This window comes from Hyaena hyaena, unplaced genomic scaffold, assembly GCF_003009895.1.
Source record: "Hyaena hyaena isolate Hyena2069 unplaced genomic scaffold, ASM300989v1 scaffold_289, whole genome shotgun sequence".
NCBI classification, from domain to species: Eukaryota; Metazoa; Chordata; class Mammalia; order Carnivora; family Hyaenidae; genus Hyaena; species Hyaena hyaena.
The window spans coordinates 2,071,579-2,096,939 of record NW_024080920.1 but is presented as its reverse complement, the minus strand read 5'-3'; the positions used below and the strand labels follow the sequence as shown (position 1 = coordinate 2,096,939).

General features: G+C 41.6%; 1 long non-coding RNA gene across 1 annotated transcript; it reads right to left on the bottom strand.

Annotated features, from left to right (window-relative positions):
* Nucleotides 1-9,697: 9,697 nt before the first annotated feature.
* On the bottom strand, nucleotides 9,698-24,905 carry LOC120241767. Its single transcript, XR_005530945.1, has 3 exons — nucleotides 24,809-24,905; nucleotides 24,198-24,354; nucleotides 9,698-9,936 (listed from the first exon to the last, which is right to left on the bottom strand). It is a non-coding gene; the product is annotated as an uncharacterized LOC120241767 (long non-coding RNA).
* Nucleotides 24,906-25,361: the final 456 nt, after the last annotated feature.

The following is a 25,361-nucleotide window of genomic DNA, read 5'->3' as shown; positions in this document are numbered from 1 at the left end:
AGAAGATAGAAAATGTACCCAATGAAGTCATGACTTTGAGCAAGGAAGTATCTAGGTGCAATGCTGAAACCATCAGCTGGCTCATTCTAGCCGCATGCAAGAGAGTACTCCAAGAGAGAATATAACTCTAATAAATGACATTGAATATAATCCCCAATAAACTGTAAGGAGAAAATTTCAAAAGCTCAAAAATTCTAGTACTTACTGAGTTGGGAAGTAAAACTATGTCATCTATAGTTTATATCTTGATGTGCCCAAGATCTCTGCTCTATTCTTTCTTCCTTTCTTATTATCTTACCATCTTTTACGTACATAAAACTTAGTATATATACTTTTTGCTTGGATGCCCACATCATATTCAAACTTCGAGTCATTAAAATTAATAGAGTTGAAGTATACTCATTGATTTGAAAAAATTTGACAATTAACTGCAAAAAAGACGATGTCCAAAAATTAATATGCTAAGATCCAGTTTTTGCTTAAACTAACATATATTCTTGGTGGCACCTGGGTGGCTCAGTCATTTAAACATCTGACTTCGGCTCAGGTCATGATCTCATGGTTCCTGAGTTCAAGCCCTGCATCTGGCTCTGTGCTTACAGCTTCTTCAGATTTTGTTTCTCCTCCCTCACTCACTCATGCGCTCTCTCTCTCTCTCTTTCTCTGTCTCTCTCAAAAATAAATAAACATTAAAAAATTTTTAATTATATAAAAAACAAAATATATTCCATAGACCGGATGACATATATCTATTATTTCAATGATTACCTCTGAATGGTTGGTAGTAAATGGAAGCATTTATTTTTATTTTTGCTTATCTGTGTTTAAAAATTTTTAAATATAAATGTACTTCTATTCTATATTCAGAAAAATAATAACCAAGAAAAAAGTCAAGTTTTGACTGAAAAAAGCAGAAATTATGAAGAATTGAAACCTTAAATGCTGCCATGTTGTTTCCTATAGCCAAGCTATAGTAAGCTTCCATGCAAAACACAAAACAAAACAAAAAGTAATGACATAATAGAAGGCACATACTAATTAGACTGTATTTGGAGATTGCTAACAGGGACTAGTAAGTATATAAATTTTTTTTCACTAAAATCACAAATGTGTTTTTAAGGTAACATCTGAACAATGATTTTTCTTAGTCCCAAGATGAAAATGCCATTTAACTTCCAACCACATTTATTTTCATATTTTAATCCCACAACCTGCCAATAGCACATTGTTCCAGGATTATAATCACCATAGAGCAATTGTTAGAATATCGGACTGAATCCTTGATAAACGGAAGCATTCATAAAAATAAATATGAACACTCTATTTTAAATTTAGTAACTTTGCAGATACCAGAATTATTTTCCAAATTATTAGAGTCCATTTATCCTACTAGTGACTTTATAAAAGTGTAATGGGAACAAACTGTCATTTTAAAACCTAAAAATTTTATACTTAAATTCTAAAATCCATGACTTCAGGCAAACAACTGACACTGTTTGACCGATTTAAATATCAGAATTGGCCTACCCATCAGATAGCACCAAGTTGACTTATATATTACCTGCCTGAGATGAAAGAAAATAATGCCAACTGTCTTTCAGGTGACAGGCTCAGGCATCCAGCACGTAGCTTCCCTGCTCAAATAGCCTGTTGTCTAGATTCAGTCAAAACAACTTTCTCATCTGTTGGGCTTCGAAAATGTGCAGTGCCCAGAAGTAGATGCTGCAGGTAAACACAGCGGTAAGAAGGTGAAAAGGCACAGTGACTGATTCACAACTGGGTCATTTCCTGCTAATTCCACTCCAGTGATGGGAGTGCACAAGTATTGCAAGACAGAGACCCCCACCACTGAGTTTGGCCTCACGCTGAAAAGGAGGATGTTCTTTGTAGGACTAGTTCTGTGTTAGGTATGGGAAGATTAGGCCACAGCACTTTTGATGAATATTTAGGGACTCAACTGTAAACAAGACTATAGACTTGTACTCTGCCTAAACAAGGTGTTTTGCTAGGAAATGTTTCCTAAATAGTTAGAGATTTTGTTTTTCTAAATATTCAACATCGTATTGACTAGTTTCATTCTGCCACCACTCCATGTAAACTTGATAAGATAAATTGCTTAAGCTCTGAGGATCCTTTATAGTTGGAAACAGCACAGAGGGTAGGAAAGACTCTACTCTCATCAACTGTGTATCCTAAGGCAAGTCCTTTAAGACCTGTGAGTTTCACGGGCACCCTCCTACACTGTTGGTGGGAATGTAAACTGGTACAGCCCCTCTGGAAAACAGTGTGGAGGTTCCTCAGGAAACTAACAATAGAACTCCCCTATGACCCAGCAACAGCACTGCTAGGAATTTACCCAAGGGATACAGAAATGCTGAGGCATAGGAGCACATGTACCCCAATGTTCATAGCAGCACTCTCCACAATAGCTAAAACATGGAAAGAGCCTAAGTGTCCATCAACAGATGAATGGATCAAGAAGATGTGGTTTATCTATACCATGGAATACTACATGGCAATGAGAAACAATGAAATCTGGCCATGTGTAGCAACATGGATGGACCTTGAGGGTGTTATGCTGAGCGAAATAAGTCAGGCAGAGAAGGACAAATAGCATATGTTTGCACATATAGGAGGATTAGGAAGAACTTGACGGAGGAACAAGGGGGAGAAGAAGGGGGGAAATGGTGGGGGAAAGGGAGAGAGGCAAACCATGAGAGACTCTTGAATGCTGACAAAAACTGAGGACTGATGGATGTGGGGGGGAGGGGGGATGGGCATGGAGGAGGACACTTGTGGGGATGAGCACTGAGTGTTATGTGGAAACTAATTTGACAATAAACTATTTGTAAAAAAAAAAAAAAAAGACCTGTGAGTTTCAGTTCTTGACCATTAAAATACAGATAATGCATGGGGGCACATGTACCCCAATGTTCATAGCAGCACTCTCAACAATAGTCAAAATATGTAAAGAGCCTAAGTGTCCATCAACTGGCGAATGGATCAAGAAGATATGGTTTATCTATACAATGGAATACTACATGGCAATGAGATAGAATGAAATCTGGCCATGTGTAGCAACGTGGATGGAACTTGAGGGTGTTATGCTGAGTGAAAGAAGTCAGGCAGAGAAAAACAGATACCGTATGTTTGCACGTATAGGTGGATTAGGAGGAACTTAACGGAGGACCATGGGGGAGAAGAAGGTGGAAAATAGTGGGAGAGAGGGAGAGAGGCAAACCATGAGAGACTCTTGAATGCTGAGAACAAACTGAAGGCAGATGGGGGTGGGGGGGAGGGGAAGGGGGTGATGGGCATGGAGGAGGGCACTTGTGGGGATGAACACTGGGTGTTATATGGAAACCAACTTGACAATAAACTATTTTAAAAAATAAAAACAAAAAAATATATGGATAATGAAAAAACCTACTTAATTTGCCAACCTTCAGAAAGAATCCATCTGGAACCAAAAATCATGTCATAAACATTTTAAAATTTATTTTAAATTATATTAACTGCCTAATTGCAATGTAATGAAAAATCACATTTCTCTACATCTGTAGAGAAACTGATGTTCACACACAAAAAAACACATTTCCTATTAACATTATTAATAGTAATTAATATAGTAATGCAGAAAACTTTTTTCTATCTTTGCATGTGTTTAAAGGAAGAGCATTTTGCAGACGTAATTTTACAATTTCATCATTTTTTACCATGGAAAACTAGTGGAAAGACCTTTTCATGCAGAGAAATAATTCTCTAATTCAAAGTTTTCCTGGTCTCAGTATCAGGCTATTCATCTGTATTCAGTTATATCTTCAATTCGTTTCACTGGAATTTTATCTTTTATTACTTATACTCCTGTATCATCTGGTGGCAAGCCTGAGTGTATGAAAGATTAGTGTAAATTGAATTTTATGAATCAGTTTAGATTGTAAGTGCTCTAGATTCACTCATAATTCACTTCACAAACTTATTTCTTAATTCAGCTATTTGCAAGCTCAAAACTTGTGATACTGGTTTTCTTAAAGGGGATTTAGTGGAGCACAAAGGTAAAATTGGTGGGAAGAAACATCAGTGCTTGGTACTCTTTTGACAGTATGTTCTTTTTATAGCAAAACTCACACATGTGTGCAAAAGCATGTTGTATTGTATTAACCACTTCAGGGAAAAACAACTTACCATTTTAATCAGCAATGTCAAATGATACAGGATTTTATTTTTTATTGTTTAATATTTTTTTTTATTTATTTCTAGGAGAGAGAGAGACAGCGTGAGCAGGGGAGGGTCAGAGAGAGAGGGAGACACAGACTCGGAAACAGGCTCCAGGCTCCGAGCTGGCAGTCAGCACAGAGCCCGATGCGGGGCTCGAACCCACGAACCGCGAGATCATGACCTAAGCGAAAGTCGGATGCTTAACCGACTAAGCCACCCAGGCGCCCCGATATGGGCTTTTAAAGTAAGCATTGAAATGTCAAATTCAAATGTTATTTTGTTGGTGTGAATATCTGTGAATATTCATTTCTCTGTTTCTGTGCCAGAAAAGTAGGATCCATTTTGCAGATATCACACCATAGAAAACTACATCCATAGAACAGGTGATCCATTGAGATGTGAGTTAGTAAAGATGACAAGAAAGTATTTTCTAAGTCAGGCAGGCTACTATATATCTTACTTTGCTGATATTCTTCATTATATTTATCATCAATTTCATGGTGATATTTAATGCAGAGAATAAAAATAGACTAATCAGAAAAAAAGAAATGATCTTTCCAATAAATACAAGATTCTTAGATTATGGAATCAGGAATCAATAAATGGCATATTGCATTTAGACAATGCCTCATGTTTTCAAATCACCTTTTTATTTAACCTTTGATTAAAAGATATCAATATTTCTGTAATGCATGAGAATATCCATATGAAACTGTCTTCCCGTAAGGATACCTCATTAAAATATGACTTGTAAATATAATGCTAATAGGGTTATACTAACTTCTAATTCAGTTAGGAAATTGCCAATTTAAAGTGTAATTAATGAAACATAAGCTTTAATACTGGATATGATAATGCCAATGATTTGGGTAATTAAAAGAGTATTTGCAAGTAGTTACTGACGAATGTCTGTGTTCCAAAGAAATTGATCAGGGGAGAAGGTACTCTGGCTGAGGAGACTATTCTAGTTCATTATAATTACATGAATTATAAAGTATAACAGATAAAGTGATATGAAACCATCCTGCTACATTTTGACCCTTTACTTATCAAATACAGTAAAACCTTGGTTTGTGAGCACCATTTGTTCTGGAAACATGCTTGTAATCCAAAGCACTTGTATAACAAAGCGAATTTCCCCATAAGAAATAATGGAAGCTCAGATGATTCATTCTACACCCAAAATAGTCATGTAAAAATGATTACAGTATTGTAATATAATATAAAATAACAAATAAAATACAACAGAGAAAGAAAAGTAGACAAATTAACCTCCACTTCCCTTTGAAAACCTTCAGGCCTCGTGTGAGGGAGACAAGAAAAGAGGGTTATTGTGTAGGACAACTTTCACTATCATTAATGGAATCACTGCTATCTATTGGCTCAATGGAATCTTTTTCTTTTAGGGCAACTTTAACAAGGAACCTATCCAATGACACTTGTTTTTGCCTCTTTTTGAGGATTTCGTGAAAATGTGACATTGCATAGCCGTTAAACAGAGCCATACCTTGCACTGCTGAAGCTCACACTGCTACAGTGCTTTCCTACAAAATTTTGTAATGTTTCCCACATCTTACATATCTTTCTATTCTCATTTAAAGTGAAAGATTCCTCTGACTTTTTCTCCTCCTCCTCCTTTGCAGACAAGATGCAGACGTAGACTTCTTATAAAATCTTGCAATTTCAGCCACTCGCATACCTCATTCATACTTCTTGATGGTTTCCTTAACTTCCACCGTAATCATCTCTTTCTTACAGTCTTTCTTTTCAACCTTTTTCTGCATGCGAGCCATTGTATATGCTTGCACAGATGTTGACTACAGTACAGTATTAGTAAACTCTTGTCAAATACTGTATTTAATGTAACTGGCAATTAGGCAGCTGAGGAAAGGGTCTGTATCTGCAGACAGCCTGACCTTGAAGGAAGCAAAGCACTCCTAAGCTTACTCTTGTATGGAAGAGCAAAGGACTATCCATAAGTGCTCTGAAGTGACAAAAAATACACTAGTACCAGTTGTGGGCACAGTCCAACATTCTGAAAAATCACTGACTTCTGCCCAACACCATGGCCTGAGACCAAGCATCTAAGCATGAGAGACAAGCACCCACAATCCCACAAGGAGAGAGAGAAAAAAAGAAATAGTGGCTCAGGTGGGATCCCATGTGACGTTTGATGTCTTGTACTTTCATGTTGCAAGACATCACTTAACAAGTTAAAATTTATTAGAAGTATTTGCTCATCTTGCAGAACGCTCGCAGAACAAGTTACTCACAATCCAAGGTTTTACTGTACTATCATCTGAAACTAACTTTGTTCCTTTAATAATTGCTCCTAATGCAAGAGGATGCACTAATCAACAAATAGAGGTATTCTGTGCTGCCATTTCCCCAAATAGTAATTCGTCTATTTTTCTGTTCTTTAGAGTCATCAATAATCAATTTGCTAATGTAGATCAACTACCCCCAACACCACCTAGACAAAATGCTACCCTGGTGAGCTAATGAAGGCAAATTAACAAAAAATTAAACTCAAGACTATTTAGGACTGGCTTTCCCACTGCTACATTCCCCAAACCCTGTGCAAAAAAAACAAAAAACAAAAAACAAACAAAACAAAACAAAACAAAAAACAGCAAAATGGCTTTTACTTACATCTTAAAATACATTTTTGCATATGTAAATTACTTAAAGGTTTAACAAATAAAAGAAACTTCAGAAATTTAGACTTGTGTTTCCTTATTCACTGATTGATTTTTTTCTTCCTTTACTATTTTGAGGAAAATATAGGTGTTTCTGCAAATAGCTTAGGACATAGAGTCTAACATAAGACTACACATTTTTTAAAGGCACTATTACAGTTAGAAACTAAATATCCCTTTATCATTTTTTCTCTTTTTTCAAGTAAATTATAAAACCTTTTCGAGAATTTTTTTGTATCTTTTTCCCTACAAGATTGGACAATGGTGAACTCCAATTCACTATGAGATAAAGTAAAATAATGTCACCCTTCATTTTTTTTTAGTTTATTTTATTTATTTTGAGAGAGAGAGCATGCGCACAGAAGAGACAGAGAGAATCCCAAGCAGGCTCCGCACTGACATCATGGGGCTCAAACTCACGAACTGTGAACTGAGCTGAAATCAAGAGCTAGACTTTCAACCAACTGAGACATCTCAGTGCCCCAAATGTTGCCCTTTTATTTTTTTATTTTTTTAATGTTTTGTTTATTTCTGAGAGAGACAGAGACAGAGACAGAGAGACAGAGAGAGGCAGCGTGAGCAGGGGAGGATCAGAAAGAGAGGGAAACACAGAATCAGAAGTGGGCTCCAGGCTCTGAGCTAGCTGTCACCACAGAGCCAGATGAGAGGCCCGAACCCACTGAACTGTGAGATCATGACCTGAGCCGAAGTCAGACCCTTAGCCTACTGAGCCACCCAGGCGCCCCTAAAATCAGCTTAAAACAGACACTTTCTGCTATCCTTGGGTGAAATTAGTAAACATTTATGTTATTAATTTTTGTTTACTTTCCCCATGAGAGGCTGTACAGAACGTAAGGCAGGAGATAGGGAAACTGAAGGATTCCATAAAAATCTGCTTTTGGCTCCTTCTCTGGCTTCTGTTCTTTCTGGGATCTGAACCTCCACTTTACAAATATCTCAGAATGCAAATAGTGTATGTCCTCTTTGTAAGCACCTAATAGTTCCTTTAGAATAAATAACACCTAAGGAAGGACCAGGTGATGGTGACCTGACAAAGCTATCATATGCACATTCCAAACCACTGGTGCTAGAAATCTCAATGCCAAGACCCCCCGGCTCAAAGGAATAACCAGCTCCTGGATGCCTGAGACAACATATACACCAGACCACAATCCTCAGTAAAAACCCCAGACCCAGAGCAAAGGGTCTCCTTTCCTTTCTGAGTCTCACAAACACTCCTGTCGATACCTGCACTCTTTCTATATCTTCAATAAACTCTTCTTTCACCTCTTCCTGGCTCATGTGTGGTTTCTATCCTGTGTGCAGCCAGGGACCCTCTTGGCTGGACCTGTGGGACCCCCTCTGGGTCCTCAGATCCAGTCTGCCTGCATTAGTATCTCTCAGCCTTCTCTTAGTTACAAGTAAAATAAACTTAGATTCAGTTCACTGAGGCAACAATAAATGAGTTTATTGACTCATAATCAAAAGGGAGGGGGAGCAAGAATTCAGATATCAGGAACAATTGGTACGTGAAACCACAAAAAACAGACATGAGAACAATCAGAAACCCTCTTTTTCACTCTCATTTTCTTCTGTTGACTTTGTTTTTCAGAATCACTTTTTCCAACATAACTATAACAACACAGGTGGCTCAATTTTTGCCATCAACAAGTCAAGGGCTTTCCACTTCCAGGTCCACCTTTAAAGATCTAATAGGTAGATTCAAATTATTTTAATTTTACTTATTTCTTTTGAATGAGACAGAGACAGTGCAACTGGGGGAGGGGCAGAGAGAGAGTGGGTAAGAGAGAGAATCTCAAGTAGGCTCCACCATGCCAGTATAGAGCCTATGCAGAGATCAAAGTCATGAACTGTGAGATCATGATCTGAGCCAAAACCAACAATGAATGCTTAACCAAGGGAGCCACCCAGGCTCCCCTAATAGGTAGATTCAGATAAGTCCAGGCACAAGACTCTACATTTCCATCTCTAGACCACTTACTATAACTGGAGAGTGAGGGTGTTCTAGGATCAGCTGAATTTAATCTAGTACTTGCCTCTTTGAACAACTGTAGTCAGAGAGTTATGGATCCCAAAGTACCTGTAAGAACACTGTTGGATAAGGATGTGCAAGATAGCAATAGAGTAACCACTCCTACATGTGTCAATTACTGCAGTACATGCAAGGCAGTAAGGAAATACTTGACCTTGAGAAGTCAGTAATGAGGCAATGATCAGATAGATAACACTGTCTTGCTGCTTTACTGCCTTTTTTTTTTTTTTTTTTTTTTTGTTGTTGAAGGGTATTATCTTGACTGGAGAGAGCAGCAAACAAAGAAAACATCAGTAAGATAGATTCTCTTAATTTTGGTAGCTTCTATTTGTCATCTAAGAATTGCAAAGCTGACTTCAACATGGGATGTTAAGATCATAAATTAACCTGAATAAACACATATAACAAATTCTTACATAACAAATTTTGGAAAAGCCAAGATTTAGAGTCAGTGTTACATTTGGTTTGGAAAAATCAAGAGTATGGCTTGTCAAGAAACTGGAAAGTCAGGACATATTTCAGAAAGCAGGCAAAAGTCAAACAAGCAAAATTGATTTTTTTGGAAAGGGTAGGACGGCTTTCACAGAAGTATGAGGTTGCATGAATGCTTACAAATAAATTTCCAAATCATTCTTTATACTTTACACTTTTCTTGCCTCTATTTTAGTTTCATAGATAATTGCTAATATTCTCACATACTTGTGAAACAATTTTGGTAGTCAGTAAAAACTCTTCACAAAAATTTTTTTATTTCTCATTTCAGGCAAATAGTGGATTCAACTACTGGCCCCCTTGAGTTAGATGACTTGCCTTTGGCTTTGAAAGGAGTTGATGTGATACATATCATTCTTAGGTGGAACTTCTAAGGATCAGTTCACCATTTTCCATGCTCACTCTCTCTTTCCCTCCCTTACAGAGACTGGCAATTTCCCAGATGTTAAGCAGCTGCTATGACATTCGAAGAACCTTTAGGGTGACACAGAAAACAGGTAATGAAGCTCATATATAGCAAGAGCAAGAAATAGTCCTGAGGTGCCTGGTGACTCAGTCAGTTAAGCATCTGACTCTTGATTTCAGTGCAGGTCATGATCTCATAGTTGTGAGATCAAGCCTTGCATTAGGCTGTATGTTGTCAGCTTGGGAGCCTGTTCAAGATTCTCTCTCTCTTCTCTCTCTCCCCCTACACCTGCTCACACACACACTCTCTCTCTCTCAAAAATAAATAAATAGGGGTGCCTTGATGGCTCAGTCGGCTAAGCAGCCAACTTCGGCTCAGGTCATAATCTCGTGGTTCGTGAGTTCGAGCCTCAAGTCAGGCTCTGTGCTGACAGCTCAGACCCTGAAGCCTGCTTTGGATTCTGTGTCTCCCTCTTTCTCTCTGTTCTTGCCTCACTCACACTGTGTCTCTCTGTCTCTCAAAAAATGAATAAATGTTGAAAAAAATTAAAAAATAAATAACTAAACAGTTTTTAAAAATAAAGAAATAGTCCTTTACTGGGGCATCTGGATGGCTCTGTCAATTGAGTATCCAGCTTCAGCTGAGGTCATGATCTCATGATTCATGGGTTCAATTCCTGCACCAAGCTCACTGGTGTCAGTGCAAAGCCTGCTTTAGATCCTCTAGTCCTTTATTTTAAAGGATATCCTTATTTTAAAGGATAAAAAACTAAGATTCAGGGTTCTTATGGCAGCATAATGAGCTCATCTGTACCCATATAATAATTACATAAAAATATGTATTTATAATGTTGGTATCTGACAGTACAGCAGTAATGGATAATAAATATTTTAAAATATTTTAAAACTCAAGAATGGATATTGTTAGGTGTTAAATTTACTGGTTGTATTTTCTTTGTAATTTTCCATATGTTTCAAACTGTCATTAATGTCTGGGTGTTTAATAATCGTAAAATAAGCAATACCTATGTTGAAGAAAAAGTTATATTAAAAATAAGTAAGCCTCATAATTTTATAATAAATGATTACATTGAGGACCTTTTATTTTATTAGACCTCCTAACTCATTTCATCTGCATTATCATTAATGTTTTCTTCAAATACAATCCTTTTGTTTCATAATGCATTGGATATTTATACATGTTTGTTCATTACAGATATAAAAGTCATTTTCCACATTTTGAAATATATTTAATGCACTAAAAGTGTTTTTAATGCATGTGATAGTGCACAAGTAATATTTATAACCAAGTATTTGTTTATCTTTTATTGCATATCACATTTATCCACACAAGTATGGCAATTGTTTATTTTTATGTGGTCTGAGGAAGAGTTATTTATTTATAAATGGAAAACTTGTCTTATGTTGCTTTTTTTTAACAGGTACCAAAATGTGAATTGGAATCAAGGACCAATGGAAATACAGCATCACAGCATAATAATAGCCAGCATTTTTGTACACTAATTTTGTGCTGAACACTGGAAGGAGATGTTATTAGTCCTGTGGAAAAACCACCTTTTGCCCCATCATCCACATGAGGAAACTAGAACTTGCTAAAGGAGGGCTAGTAATTTGTGCAGGGTTTCACAGCCAGAAAAATGGCAGAACTGGGATTCTCATCCAAGTCTATCCAACCCCCTAGAAAGAGCTTTCAACAGCCATATTTCCTGGTCTCGTTTAGCCTTGCAAAAGCCAAAGTATACTGCAATTTAAATGATCTTTCCCCATTTTCAAAAGCTTGTTTTAATAAAGTTTAAGACAGGATGGTATTTAGTTTGGACACAAACAACAATAATAATATTCAAGAGTGAACTTGCTTTCAGTATTTAAAAACACTTATCACAATTTTTCCAGGCTCATCATTCTTCACACCTTCAGTCATTTCTCAAAAGGCACAAACTCTTTGCCATATCAAACTACTTGCAGCCTGAAAGCTTCCTATTTTCCACTTCTCCCACTAATGAAGTTTTAATGTTCCCTGGTCACAGAAACCACTCTTGACCTCCCCAGGTAGGTGATATATGTCTTAGTATGTATGTGTATATATATCATGACACATTTATATGATTATTTGTCTAAATTTCCATCCTCAGATTATAAAAGCTCATAATAACAGGGCCTGGTTTACATCTGTATTTGTAAATCTAGATCCTAATACAGTGCTGGGCAAGTCATTAAGCTTTAATACAAAGACTGAAGGGATGGCTGAATGCCCGCATTGCATTATGCTTCCCACCACCTCACTATTCTAGCCACTAAGAATAAATAGGGCTTTGTTCATGATTTCCATGTTGGAAATATTAGGGCTATAAAACAAATTACACTTTAAAATATAATTTTACTTTGCAGCACATGGGTGGTTCAGTCAGTTTAAGTGTCCAAGTCTTGATTTTAGCTCAGGTTACAACCTCACATCTCATGAGATGAAGCCTCGCATCTGGCTCTGCACTGACAGTGTATAGTCTGTGTGTGTGTGCCTGCGTGCGTGTGTGTGTGTGTGTGTAGTGTATATATATATATATATATATATATATAATTTCTTTATCCATTCATCAGTCTATTGACACTTGGGCTGTTTCTATTTTCTTGGCTATTATAACACTGCTATAAATATCGAGGTGCATGCTTCCTTTGATTTAGTATTTTTGTGTTTTGGGGGGAAATACCTAGGGGTGCAATTGCTGGATCATATGGTAGTTCTATTTTTAACTTTTTGAGGAACCTCCATACTGTTTTCCACAGTGGCTGCACCAATTTGCATTCCTATCAACACTGCATGAGAATTCCTTTTCCTTCATTCTCACCAACACCTATTGTTTCTTGTGTTGTTGATTTTAGCTATTCTGACAGACGTGAGGTGATATCTTATCATGGTTCTGATTTGTAGTTCTCTGATGATGAGTGATGTTGAGCATCTTTTTGTATTTGGAGGTCTTCTTTGGAAAAATGTCTATTCATGTCTTCTACCATTTTTAATTGGATCATTCCTTTATTGGCTGTTAAGTTGTAGAATTTCTTCATATATTTTGGATACTAATATTTTATCGGATGTCATTTGAGCCTATCTTCTCTCATTCCATAAGTGACATTTTACTTTTGTTGATTGTTTCTTTCACTGTGCAGAAGCTTTGTATTTTGATGAAGTCCCAATAGTTTAGTTTTGCATTTATTTCCCTTGCCTCAGAAAATATATCTAGAAAGAAGTTGCTACACCCAGCCAGTGTCAAAGAGGTTACTGCCGGTGGTCTCCTCTAGGATTTTTATGGTTTCAGGTTTCACGCCTAGGTCTGTCATCCATTTTGAGTTTACTTTTGTGTACAGTGTAAGAAAGTGGTCCAGTTTCCCCAGCACATGTCTTTTTCCCATTGTATATTCTTTCCTGCTTTGTCAAACATCAATTGACCATAGTTGTGGGTTCATTTCTGACTTTTCTATTCTGTCCCATTGATCCATGTGTATTTTTGTGCCAGAACCATAATGTTTTGATTACTACAGCTTTGTAATATAACTTGAAGTCCAGAATTGTGATGCCTCCAGCTTTGCTTTTCTTTCTTAAGATTGCTTTGGCTATTTGAGGTCTTTAGTGGTTCCATACAAATTTTAGGTTTGTTTGTTCTTCTGTGAAAAATGCTATTGGTATTTGGATAGGGATTACCTTAAATATATAGATTGCTTTGGGTAGTAGAGACATTTTAGCAATATTTGTTCTTCCAATCCATGAACATGGACTGTCTTTCCATCTTCTTCAATTTCTTTCATCAGTGTTTATAGTTTTCAGAGTACTGGTCTTTCACATCTTTGGTTAGGTTTATTCATAGGTATCTTATAGTTTTTGGTGCAATTGTAAATGGGATTGATTCCTTGATTTCACCGCTGTTTCACTATTGGTGTATAGAAATGCAACATATTTCTGTACATTGATTTTGCATCCTGCTACTTTTCTAAATTTGTGTATCAGTTCTAGCAATTTTGGGGGGCATTTTTCAGGTTTTCTATTGAGGGTATCAAGTCATCCACAAACAGTGAAGGTTTTACTTCTTCCTTGCCAATTTGGATTTTGGATGCTTATTTCTTTTTGTTGTCTGATTGCTGGGGCTAAGAATTGCAATACCATGTTAAACAACAGTGGTGAGAGTGGACGGCCCTGTCTTGTTCCTGACCATCCAGGAAAATCTCTCAGTTTTTCCCCATTGAGGATGATAATAGCTGTGGGTTTACAAAACTTCTAATATTAACACTTCCATTTGACCCATTTGAAAGCATTTCAATTAGAAATAAAATGGTGTAGTACAGTAAATAGAACATTAAACTTTTTAAAGCAACCTGAATTGGATTTGGGTTATGTGAGCTTTTAGACAAAGCCAGTTTTTGAAGAGTGCAAAGTCACTGTTCTATTAAAACTCCTCTATTGACTATTTTCCTAGCCTAAAAAATGAAAGATAGAATTCTTAGTTGTTATTAATGGATTTTTTTTTAAACACGCCATTACTGGTACAATGTGCTTTCAGAAATAAATACTGGGAAGAGTAAGGTAAGAGAAAGGTAAATGTATTTCGACCCTAGAAATATGCATACACAACCCCTTACCTAGTTAAAATGCCAAAAAAGACATAAAAAAGGATAAAACATTTTTCCCATTCCATACAGTAATTTTATGTGGAATTTCCGAAGTCGTGGTGAACATAAATAAACATGGAGAAATAAATACAAAATACCTATTTATCTTGGCGCCTGGGTGGCTCAGTCAGTTAAGTGTCTGACTTAAGCTCAGTAATGATCTCAATCTCCCAGTTCGTGGGTTTGAGCCCCAAGACAGGCTCAGTGCTGACAGCTCAGAGCCTGGAGCCTACTTCAGATTCTGTCTTCCTCTCTCTCTGCCCCTCCTCTGCTCACATTCTGTCTCTCTCTCAATCTCTCTCTCTCTCAAAACTATATAAACATTTTTAAAAAAATTGAGGGGCACCTGAGTGGCTCAGTCGGTTAAGTGTCCAACTTCAGCTCAGGTCATGATCTCACAGTTTGTGAGTTCGAGCCCCGCGTCGGGCTGTGGGCTGAAAGCTAGCTCAGAGCCTTGAGCCTGTTTCTGTGTCTCCCTCTCTCTCTGACCCTCCCCTGCTCATGCTGTCTCTCTCTCTCTTTCAGAAATAAATAAAAAACATTAAAAAATAATTTAAAAAATTGAATAACCTATTTATCTAATATAAAAACAAAAATAAAGCACCACAGCTAGAGATAGGATCTCTTTCCAAATGCCCATTGGCTAGAGATGGGATGAAGGATCCCTCTCCGTCCCAGGCCAAGGTTTTTCTCTTCTCCAGGGACAGTTCTATGAGCAGTTTCAGCCGCTCTTTCTCTTCCCCTGGTCTCTCTGTGACTCTCTGCAGAGAGGGCTCCCTCTCCTCCGTGCCTTCGGGTCCCGGACTATTTTTATCTTCTCCAGCTCACAATCACACATCTATGACGCTGTCTTCTTAGTGGACTCTGTCTCTTTTTCTCACAGACTCTTGCAGTTCAGTGTCCTATGGCTTCAGCCCTTCTTTGTTTGAGAAATGTGGGCGGGCGAAAAGTACGAAGCTCCCTACTTCATCATCTTGCCTTTCACACAAGTCTCTTAGACAACTTTAAACTTTACAAATCTTTTTCATGTTCATTATCTCATTTAGTTCTCAAATCACCTCCATGAGATAGGTTTTGTTTTCCCTTTAGAAATGACCACATCCTAAATTCTTAGTGATTTCTCAAGAAAAGTTGAATGTGAATGCTGAGGTTGGGTTTTTTTTTATATATGGGAATGTTGGATGCTAAAATCAACAGATATTTTCAGTTCAAGGCGGCAGACTAGAAAAACACATTTACTTTCCTGTTCCTCCTGAAACCATATTTAATACAAGTGTAGTAATACCAAAATTAATACCAATCAAAGCCAAGAGAACGTGGAAATCATCACCCATAGAAAGATTTTGATACATTTCGAGAAGGCAAAAAGTGAAATGCCGGACTGTTGAATGGAATGATCAAGAAAAGACTGTCCAAAGAAGGATCTGCACAAGGCCCGTCTGCTTCTGCTGAGCCTTGTTTATAGTCAATTTATCGGAAATGCCTACTTGTCTTGTAAACACTTGCAGAACAAGTTACTCACAATCCAAGATTTTACTGTATATAAAATTCACCAGTGCCAATTGTGGACATCTTCCAATGTTCTGAAAAATCACTGATTTCTGCCAAATACCGTGGCCTGAGACAGAACATTGGAGCATGGGAGATGATCAACCACAATTCCACAGAGAAATAGAGAGGGAGACAGAGAGAGAGAGAGAACCATTGGCTCAACTGTCATGTGACATTTGGGATCATGTACTCCTTGTACTACAAGACATCCCTTGTTTATCAAGTTAAAATTTATGTCTATATAATATAATACATATACATAAATATTTAATATATATTTTTTGCTGATCTATAGGATTCTTGGTTCTGAAACTTATGCATGTCATGTCCCGGATATGCTACATCAGTCCTGTGAGATAGAAAACACTTCAGTGAAGTAAGCCTCAGAAACGAGATTCAAACTAGATAAAGCCATATGTAGGCCAAGATTCTTCAAACCTTCTTCCTCATGCTGAAACTTCCAACTCCTAGACAATAACACATGTTTCTATTGCCAGACACCCAAGCAGATCTCTCCCCTTTTGGTCATAAGAATCTCTAGGGGTGCCTGGGTGGCTTAGTCGGTTAAGCGTCCGACTTTCACTTAGGTCATGATCTTGCAGTTCGTGGATTCGAGACCTGCAGAGGGCTCTGTGCTGACTGCCAGCTCAGAGCCTGGAGCCTATTTCAGAGTCTGTATCTCCCTCTCTCTCTGACCCTCCCCTGCTCATGCTGTCTGTCTCTCTCTCTCTCCTAGAAATAAAAATACTAAAAAAAAAAAAAAGAATCTCTACAATTCTGTTTAAGTGCCAACAATGTGAGGTGAAGAATGAGCCTGGCTGGCATGCTCACAATGACCAAATTGTGTTGACCTTTCTTTAATCCAATACATTGCTCCACTCTTAACTTACGATAAACAGCATATTTGCTTTCTAGACATTAATGAGATGCCTTACTAGACATATTCCTAAAAGGCCAGAGAAACTGGCTTCTAATCCATATGGAATAATCCACTGGTGAATTTTCTTCCAGGTAGACCACAACATATCTAGAATATAATCTTTATATATTTACATAAAGTCTTTACATATAATCTTTATGTACTTGGATTCTTCACAGTAGACCAAAGAGAAAATCTGGGCTGCAAGGCTCAGTTACAAATGTGGGATGGTACTATGCCTACCACTGGTGGTCCATGACCTATATCTTCTGAGACCATCATGGTCCCTGATTAATTTATGAATTAAGATTTTGTTCAACAAAGGCCTGGTCCTGGGCAGTGCCTGTGCTCACTGTAAATATGGCACCATGCTAGGTATCCTAAGACCTAGGAAAAAGAAAAAACATGGTAACACGTGATGCATATATGGCAAGGAGGCATCACAGTCCAGAGTAAGATCTCTGGGAGTCACTACACTGGGCTTGAACCCCAGCTAAGCCACCACCACCTGTGTGACCTCAGGGGCGGTCCAAATTGTAAATGTTGTTTTGCCAAATTCCTCAAAAGGAAGAAAGCAAGAACTTGCCTGCCAGGAAGGGAGGTCTTGGGGCGCAGCATCCAGTCAGGTCAGGGTTTGGCGACCGCTTGGAAACTGCCGCCGTCTGGAGGGCGATGCTGAAAGCCTGGGCAGCCCCAGCGAAGATGCAGCTGGCTCGAAGCCTCGCAGGGAAGCAGAGAGGGGACCGGGGGCGGCGGGTGACTCCCTCGCAGCGTTGGGAGCCCCCCAGCACTCATCTTTTTTGAGTGAAAGGCTGGCGACACACACCGAGGCGCTGAGGGGCGCCGACAACCATGGCACTCCCCTAAAGTCCTCACGCTGTGGCCTTGCTGGCTGTATACACGTGCCAAAGGGCGCACCGGCCAAGGGCAGCAGGCAGCCTACACACCGTCACCGGCGACCGGAAGTCCTAGGCACGGGAGCCTAACGGGCGAGGCTCTGCGGCCTCCCCTTTGCCCTGTGCTGGGGTCTCTGGCCGCGATGCGCGTGCGCGCCCTTCTTTGTGATTTGTTCCAGGGATGCAGCACTCAGTGCCAGGCTGGACCGTTCAGGCTCAAGGCGTGTTTGATCTCGAGAGGAGTCAGAAGCTCCGGAGGGGCTCTCCAGCTTTTAGACTCCAACCTCGCGATCGTTGGGCACACAACCAGCTCACTATGGGCAATCTGCTTAGTAAATGTCTACTTCTCCCACTCCGCCGCCGCCGCCGTCCCCTGCCTGGCCGGGATCGGGCCCTGGTCCGCCCCACCCGTGATCCCCATCCACCACCCGGCAGGGGCCACCCCGCTGCTCCTTCACCTGCCCTGCACCCTGGGCGCAGGCTCTTCCACCAGGTACGTAGGACTTTACCGGCCTCCTTTCATATCGAGCCCAGGAGGTGTTATCCCATCCCGCAGGATGCATGGACCTCCCTGGGCATCCTCCCCGTGGTGAACTGGAGTAACCCTCCGAGAAAATCTGTGCTGTCTTCTAGTAATTCAATGATATTCGGGCACTCCTGAGCCATAAGAATCCCTCCCCGCCCCCCCCCCCACCCGGGGCGCAAATTAACTCCCCAGCATTTGCCATCAGAGACTGGAGAGGGGGCTGTGGAGCTGGTCCCATCTAGGTACCTCCTACTTTTGTGCCCAAATGGAATGGACAAGAAGGCCCTAAAAGAACCCACAGAAAAGAGGGAGAATCCTATAGCGACCAAAGCGTGGGATGGTGGGAGCAGAGCCCCCCATAGCTGCAGGGATATACGGTTAACATCTGGTCCCCTGGAGGCCAGTGGATTTCTCAGCTTCCGGCAGTGCAGCCCTGCACGTTTGGACTTCCGTCCTAATCCTCCAGAAGACAGTTTGAGGAAGAACACCCACCAGGCTCTGACTAACTCCTACCCTGAAGGCCATGCAGTCACCACCTTGCATGGCCCTGCCAGAGATGTGCCTCACACAGATGCAGCCGTGCTCTCCCACCCAGCCCCATGCTGCCCCTCACCGCAGGAGACATCAACCCAAGAAATGTCGGGTGAAAACCATCAGTCTTCTGAGAGCACATCAGACCTATCCAAGAAGGAGATACAGGGTGGTGAGCCTTCAGGTGTGACATCAACAGAGGAAGTGTTGAGTGAAAAGCATCAGTCAGCAGGAAAGAGAAACAGGTTAAGGAGCCTTCAGGCATCTCATCAAGGAGCTCCTTGCCCCCTGTAGCTGCCAGCAGCAGGCCCTGCAAATGGAAGAGACCCATGCCACCTTCTCTGCTGCTGCCACCATGCCACCCACAGTTGTGGGGCCACGGGGAGTTGCCCCCACCTCCTAAGCTTCCTTGCACAGCTATTGACAAAAATCTAAACACCTTGAAGAATACAAAATGTCAAAGGAATAAGATCTTGGGGGACAGAAGAGAGAACAAAGCAGACTGCTCGTACCCTCTGCCTGCCCCTGCATTCCCCATACTTGCAACAGAGACTCCTAACTGTCTGTCTTCGGGCATGAACACTGTTCAAGTCCCTATTGCTACAGCGGACTTGGCTGAACAAACTGCCAGGCCCCCAATCCCATCTGTTCCTCCATCTTTACCACCAGGTGTTGCAGTTTCCACTAGCTTGCCCCTTGGGGGTTCTGGTGTCACCTCCACTCCAGTAGGCAAGCCCCCTGCAAACTGCCACTCAGCTTCTGACGGCGAAGCCATGGACACTACGTCTCCCTCTCAGGCTTCATTCCTGAGAATGAATTCCTTCATCTATTCCTCCCCTGTGTCCAGGGACACCCATGTGCCACTTTACATAGTGCTTCCTGTTTCTGAGAAGACACCACCCGGTAAAAGTACTGTTGTGCCCCAGGTAGCATTAGGACACCATGCTAGTTCCAGCTTAAATCCAGGCACTGGGGGCCACCCATATATCCAGTTAGTGGAGCAGTGGGCCGAGACTGCAGCATGCCTGCAGGGGGAGACTCTACAGTCTGCATGACCTATAAGTGTCCTGGGGGCTCATCTACGCAAAGAAAACATCCCCCTTGAGAAAGTGTTGCCATCCTGGAGAAGAGGTGCCAGTCAGATCAGACAGCCTCCTCCTTTAATCTGAGCAGCAAGGGGCCAACCGTTAAAAACCCAGGTGGTGTAGTAGTGGGAGAGGGCCATGCTGTTCCCAGAGATGGAGCTTCAGCTGTTCCTGGTACACATAAACCTACCTGGGACCCATCTACACAAAGTAAACCTGACCCACGGGAAAGAGCCACTACTCTGGACAAGAAAGGTGTGTCAGGAGACATGGAAGTCTCCTCCTCAAATCCAAGCAGCAGGTGGCCAACCTTCAAAAACCCAGGTGGTGGGGCAGTGGGAGAGGGTCATGCTGTTCCCAGGAATGGAGACTCAGCTGTTCCTGGGACCCGTAAGCAAGAACCATCTACATAAAAACAAATCTCTCATTGTGGAAGAGCCACTATGTTGGAAAAGACACGCGTGTCAAGAGACATGTGCGTTCACCCCCCACAGAGCCCCTGCAGCTTGCCGGCCCACAGTGCCTCTGTCGCAGTTGCAAGCGGCGGCACCAACTCTGTGCTTGGACCCACTTATAGTTCCACAGTCCCTCCCAGTAACGGCAGTCCACCTGCCCAGCAGACAGTCAGTAAGCATGGAGGGGACAAGGTCATTGTCACAATGGGAGGATCTGGTACTCGTCCTTCCCAGAAGAATAACTGTGGAGGACCCAAGGCAGATCCAGCAGGAGCTGTCGCAGATGTAGACACTATCACATCTATGATGGCAGGCCTCTCTGTCAGCACCCCCTCTAAGAACACGGGGAGCTCACTTATCCCTAACACAGGTGGTGCTCCGGGGAAGGACCCCACGCCTGCTATGACCGGATACACTTACGGTCCCTCATCCGCACACAGCGCATGTGCCCCCCCTAAGCACAGTGCAGGTCGTGCGATGAGGGACACCACCGTGAAATTTTAAACAGCACTTGGGCTCGCCCTAGCCAGGTGCCCCTCTGGAGGAGCAAGCACTGTGTTTATCCTGGTCACCTGTGCCTGTGCTCTGGGCATGACTAGAGCACCTTCATAACCTGCCGAGGGCTTCATCAGAGCCACCAAACAATTCCTTCCTCTCGTCATGAATCTCCACAAATAACGACCAAATATTCCTCTGCAAATTGTATATAACCGGAAATGGACTTTGTTGCACCAAAAGGGGGCCCAACCCCTTTAACTGACACTTAACCTGATCTCTTCATACAGCAAGTGTGTACACTGTGTGCACGTGTGTATTTTTGTTATTTCTGTGCATGTGTGTGTTTTGGAGGGCAAGGGGCGCATGAGCCCCAGTGTAGAACTACTCCAGAACAACACCAGATTCAAGAAGTTCCAATGGTGGAAAATAGAAGAAAGTTGCATCAGTCATCAACTGTGCCTTCCCTGGCGTGACCGTGAACGCGGCTGACCCAAGCTCCTGGCCAGTTTTCTCTGGTCTTGGAAACGGCAGGAGACCACTGCTGTCTGTAGTGGTTTCCCCAACCTATTTGCCTCGATGGGCTTTTCTCCTTCCCACATTGTGTACTTATACACATATGTGTATAAAACTTTGTTCTTATTCATCTGCCTTCACTCTTGTTTCTTTTTGACTCAGCAGTAGAGAAAGGATTAACCTGTGTGAATGGTGATGGGTTGAGCCACACTTAAGGATGCAGAATTTCCCATGTCACGGTGACTGGGATGTGGAAGTGGCTACATGTTCTACCTGCATGCGCTGCCATCTGCAGTCTGCATTTTGAATGTAAGGGATGACAGTCCAGGAGGAAGTAAGGTACAAAGGAGGGAGAGATGAGGTGACTCACCCTTGCCTCTTCCCTCTGTGTTTTGCTCTTCTCTCACCCGCCCTGATCTTACTAGAGGCTAGATATCCCTGATGTGTCAAAGGAAGCCACTCAATGATTTTGTTTTTTTTTTAAAGAAATGTTTAAATGTTTTCTTGTATGTGTTCATATTTAATTTAGACTTAGGCCAGTCATTCTTATACATTCTCATCGCCCAGGGAGGATAGATTTGAGCCTGGAGGAACAAAGGGAGAAAGAGCACATACTTGCTCTGTAAATGTTAGAAATTCCAGTTTCTTTGAATTTACTGTTCTGCTTAAATGCAGTAGAAGAGGGGCACCTGGTTGGTTCAGTCGGTTAAGTGTCCGACTTCGGCTCAGGTCATGATCTCAGAGTTCGTGGGTTCGAGCCCCACATTGGGCTCTTGCTGACAGCCAGCTCAGAGCCTGGAGCCTCTTTCAAATTCTGTACCTCCCTCTCTCTCTGACCCTCCCCTGCTCATGCTCTCTCTCTCTCAGGGAAAAAGTTGCCAAGAAACTCTTCCTTATTGAACTCAAATGATATCAAAGGACTTGTGGTTAAATGTCTTACCTGGAAAACATTTTTGCTCTGAGAGAGATTAGAAAGGACTTATAATATTTCTCCTTTTTTTTCAAGGAGAATTAGAGTCTGAGCAAAACGTTTTGTGTCCTACCAATCCCCTAGTTTGTTGGGGATGAAAGTCCAAAATTGCTCTAACATACTATAGAAGCTCTCATAACCAGAGCACTAGAGCTAATTTTGTAAAATATGAATTATGCCCAGTGCTATTTTAAATATGAAAAAATAGACAGTAAAGCCTTGGTTCATGAGAAAAATTTGTTCCAGAAACATGCTTGTAATCCAAAGCACTTGTGTATCAAAACCAACTTCCCCATAATAAATAATGGAAACTCAGATGATTTGTTCCACAACCCAAAAATATTCATATAAAAATCATTATAATACTGCACTATAACACAAAATAATAAAGAAAATACAAAATATAAAGAAAAATAAACAAATTAACCTGTACTTACCTTTGAAACCCTTTGTGGCTGGTGTGAAGGAGACAAGAGAGAAGGGTTATTGTGTAGGATGGGTTTCATTATCACTAACGCATGTTGACTGCACTACACTATTAATAAGCTCTTGTCATATGCTCTATGTAATGTAACTGGCAATAAGGCAGCAGAGGAAAGGGTCTATATCTGCAGGCAGCTGATCTAGAATGAGGCAAAGCATTCCTGAGCTTACTCTTGTATGGAAAAGCAAAGGACTGCTCATAGGTGCTTTGAAGTGACAAAAAAGACACCAGTGCCAGTTGTGGACACCTTCCAGTGTTCTGAAAAATCACTGATTTCTGCCAAACCCCTGGCCTGAGACAGAGCATCAGAGCATGGGAGATGATCACCCACAATGCCACAGAGAAATAGAGAGAGAGACTCACAGAGACAGAGAGAGAGAACCATTGGCTCAATTATGTGACGTTTGGCATCATGCACTCCTTGTATTGCAAGACATCCCTCGTTTACCAAGTTAAAATTTATCAGAAATGTCTACTCATCTTGCAGAACACTTGCAGAACAAGTTGCTCACAATCCAAGGTTTTACTATTTGTCTATAGATGTATATATAATATAATACATATATATAAAATTTTTAATATGTATTTTTTGCTGATCTATAGGATTCTTGGTTCTGAAACTAATGCGTGTCATGTCCCAGATATGCAACATCAGTCCCATGAGGAAGAAAACACTTCAATGAAGTAAACCACAGAAACGAGATTAAACTAGGAAAAGCCAATGTAGTCCAAGATTTTTAAAACCTTCTTCCTCATGCTGAAGCTTCCAGCTCCTAGACAAGAATACATGTTTCTCTTGCCAGACACCCAAGCATATCTCTCCCGTCTTGGTCATAAGAATCTCTAGAATTCTGTTTAAGTGCCAACAATGTGAGGTGAAGAATGAACCTGGCTGGCATGCTCACAGTGACCAAATTGTGTCGACCTTTCTTTAATCCAATACGTTGCTCCACTCTTAACGTACAATGAATAACATCCTTGCTTTCTGGACATTAGTGAGATGCCTTACCAGACATATTCCTAGAAGGCCAGAGAAACTGACTTCTAATCCATATGGAATAACCTACAGGTGAATTTCCTCCAGGGAGACCATAACGTATCTAGAATATAATCTCTTCTATTTTTACATATAGTCTTTACATAAATCTTATGTATTTGGATTTTTCTGAGTAGACCAAAGAGAAATTCTGGGCTGCAAGGCTCAGTTACAAGTGTGGGATGGTACCATACTTACGCTGGTGGTCCATGACCTCCATCTTCTGAGACCAGAACCCATTGTGGTCCTGATTATTTTATGATTTGAGCTTTTGTTCAACGAAGTCCTGGTCCTGGGCAGTGCCTCTCCTTACTGTAAATATGGCACCTGCTAAGTACCCTAAGAACTAGGAAAAAGAAAAAGATGGTAACACGTGGTGCATATATGGTAAGGAGGCACCACAGTTCAGAGTAAGAGCTCTGGGAGTCACTACCCTGGGCTTGAATCCCAACTAAACCACCACTTGTGTGACCTGAGGGGCGGTCTAAATTGTAAATGCTGTTTTGCCAAATTCCTCAAAAGGAAGAAAGCAAGGACCTGCCTGCCAGGAAGGGAGGTCGTGGGGCGCAGCATCCGGTCGGGTTAGGGTTTGGCAACCACTTGGAAGCTGCCGCCGTCTGGAGGGCGATGCTGAAAGCCTGGACAGCCCTAGCGAAGGTGCAGCTGGCTCGAAGCCTCTCAGGGAATCAGAGAGGGTCAGGGGGGCAGCGGGCCACTCCCTTGCAGCTTTCGTCTTTCTTGGGGGAAGGGCTGGCGACAAACACCGAGGCGCTGAGGAGCCTGACAACCACAGCACTCACCTACAGTCCCCACGCTGTGGCCTTGCTGGTTGTCCACACACGTCAACGGGCGCACTGACCAAGGGCAGCAGGCAGCCTATACCCCGCCACTGGCGACCAAAAGTCCCAGGCACTGGAGGCTAACCGGCGGGGCTCTGGGGCCTCCCCTTTGCCCTGTGCTGGGGTCTCTTGCCGCGCTGCGCGTGCGCGCCCTTCTCTGTGACATGTCCTTTGTGACGTGTGCCAGGGATGCATCACCTGGGCCGCTCAGGCTCAGTGCGTGTTAGACCACGAGAGGAGTAGGAAGCTCCGGAGGGGCTCTAGACTCCAACCTCACGGTCGCTTGACGCGCAACGAGCTCACTATGGGCAATCTCCTTAGTAAATGTCTACATCTCCCACTCCGCCGCCGCCGCCGCCGTCCCCTGCCTGGCCGGGATCCGGCCCTGGTCCGCCCCACCCGTGATCCCCATCCACCACCCGGCAGGGGCCACCCCGCTGCTCCTTCACCTGCCCTGCACCCTGGGCGCAGGCTCTTCCACCAGGTACGTAGGCCTTTACCGGCCACCTTTCAT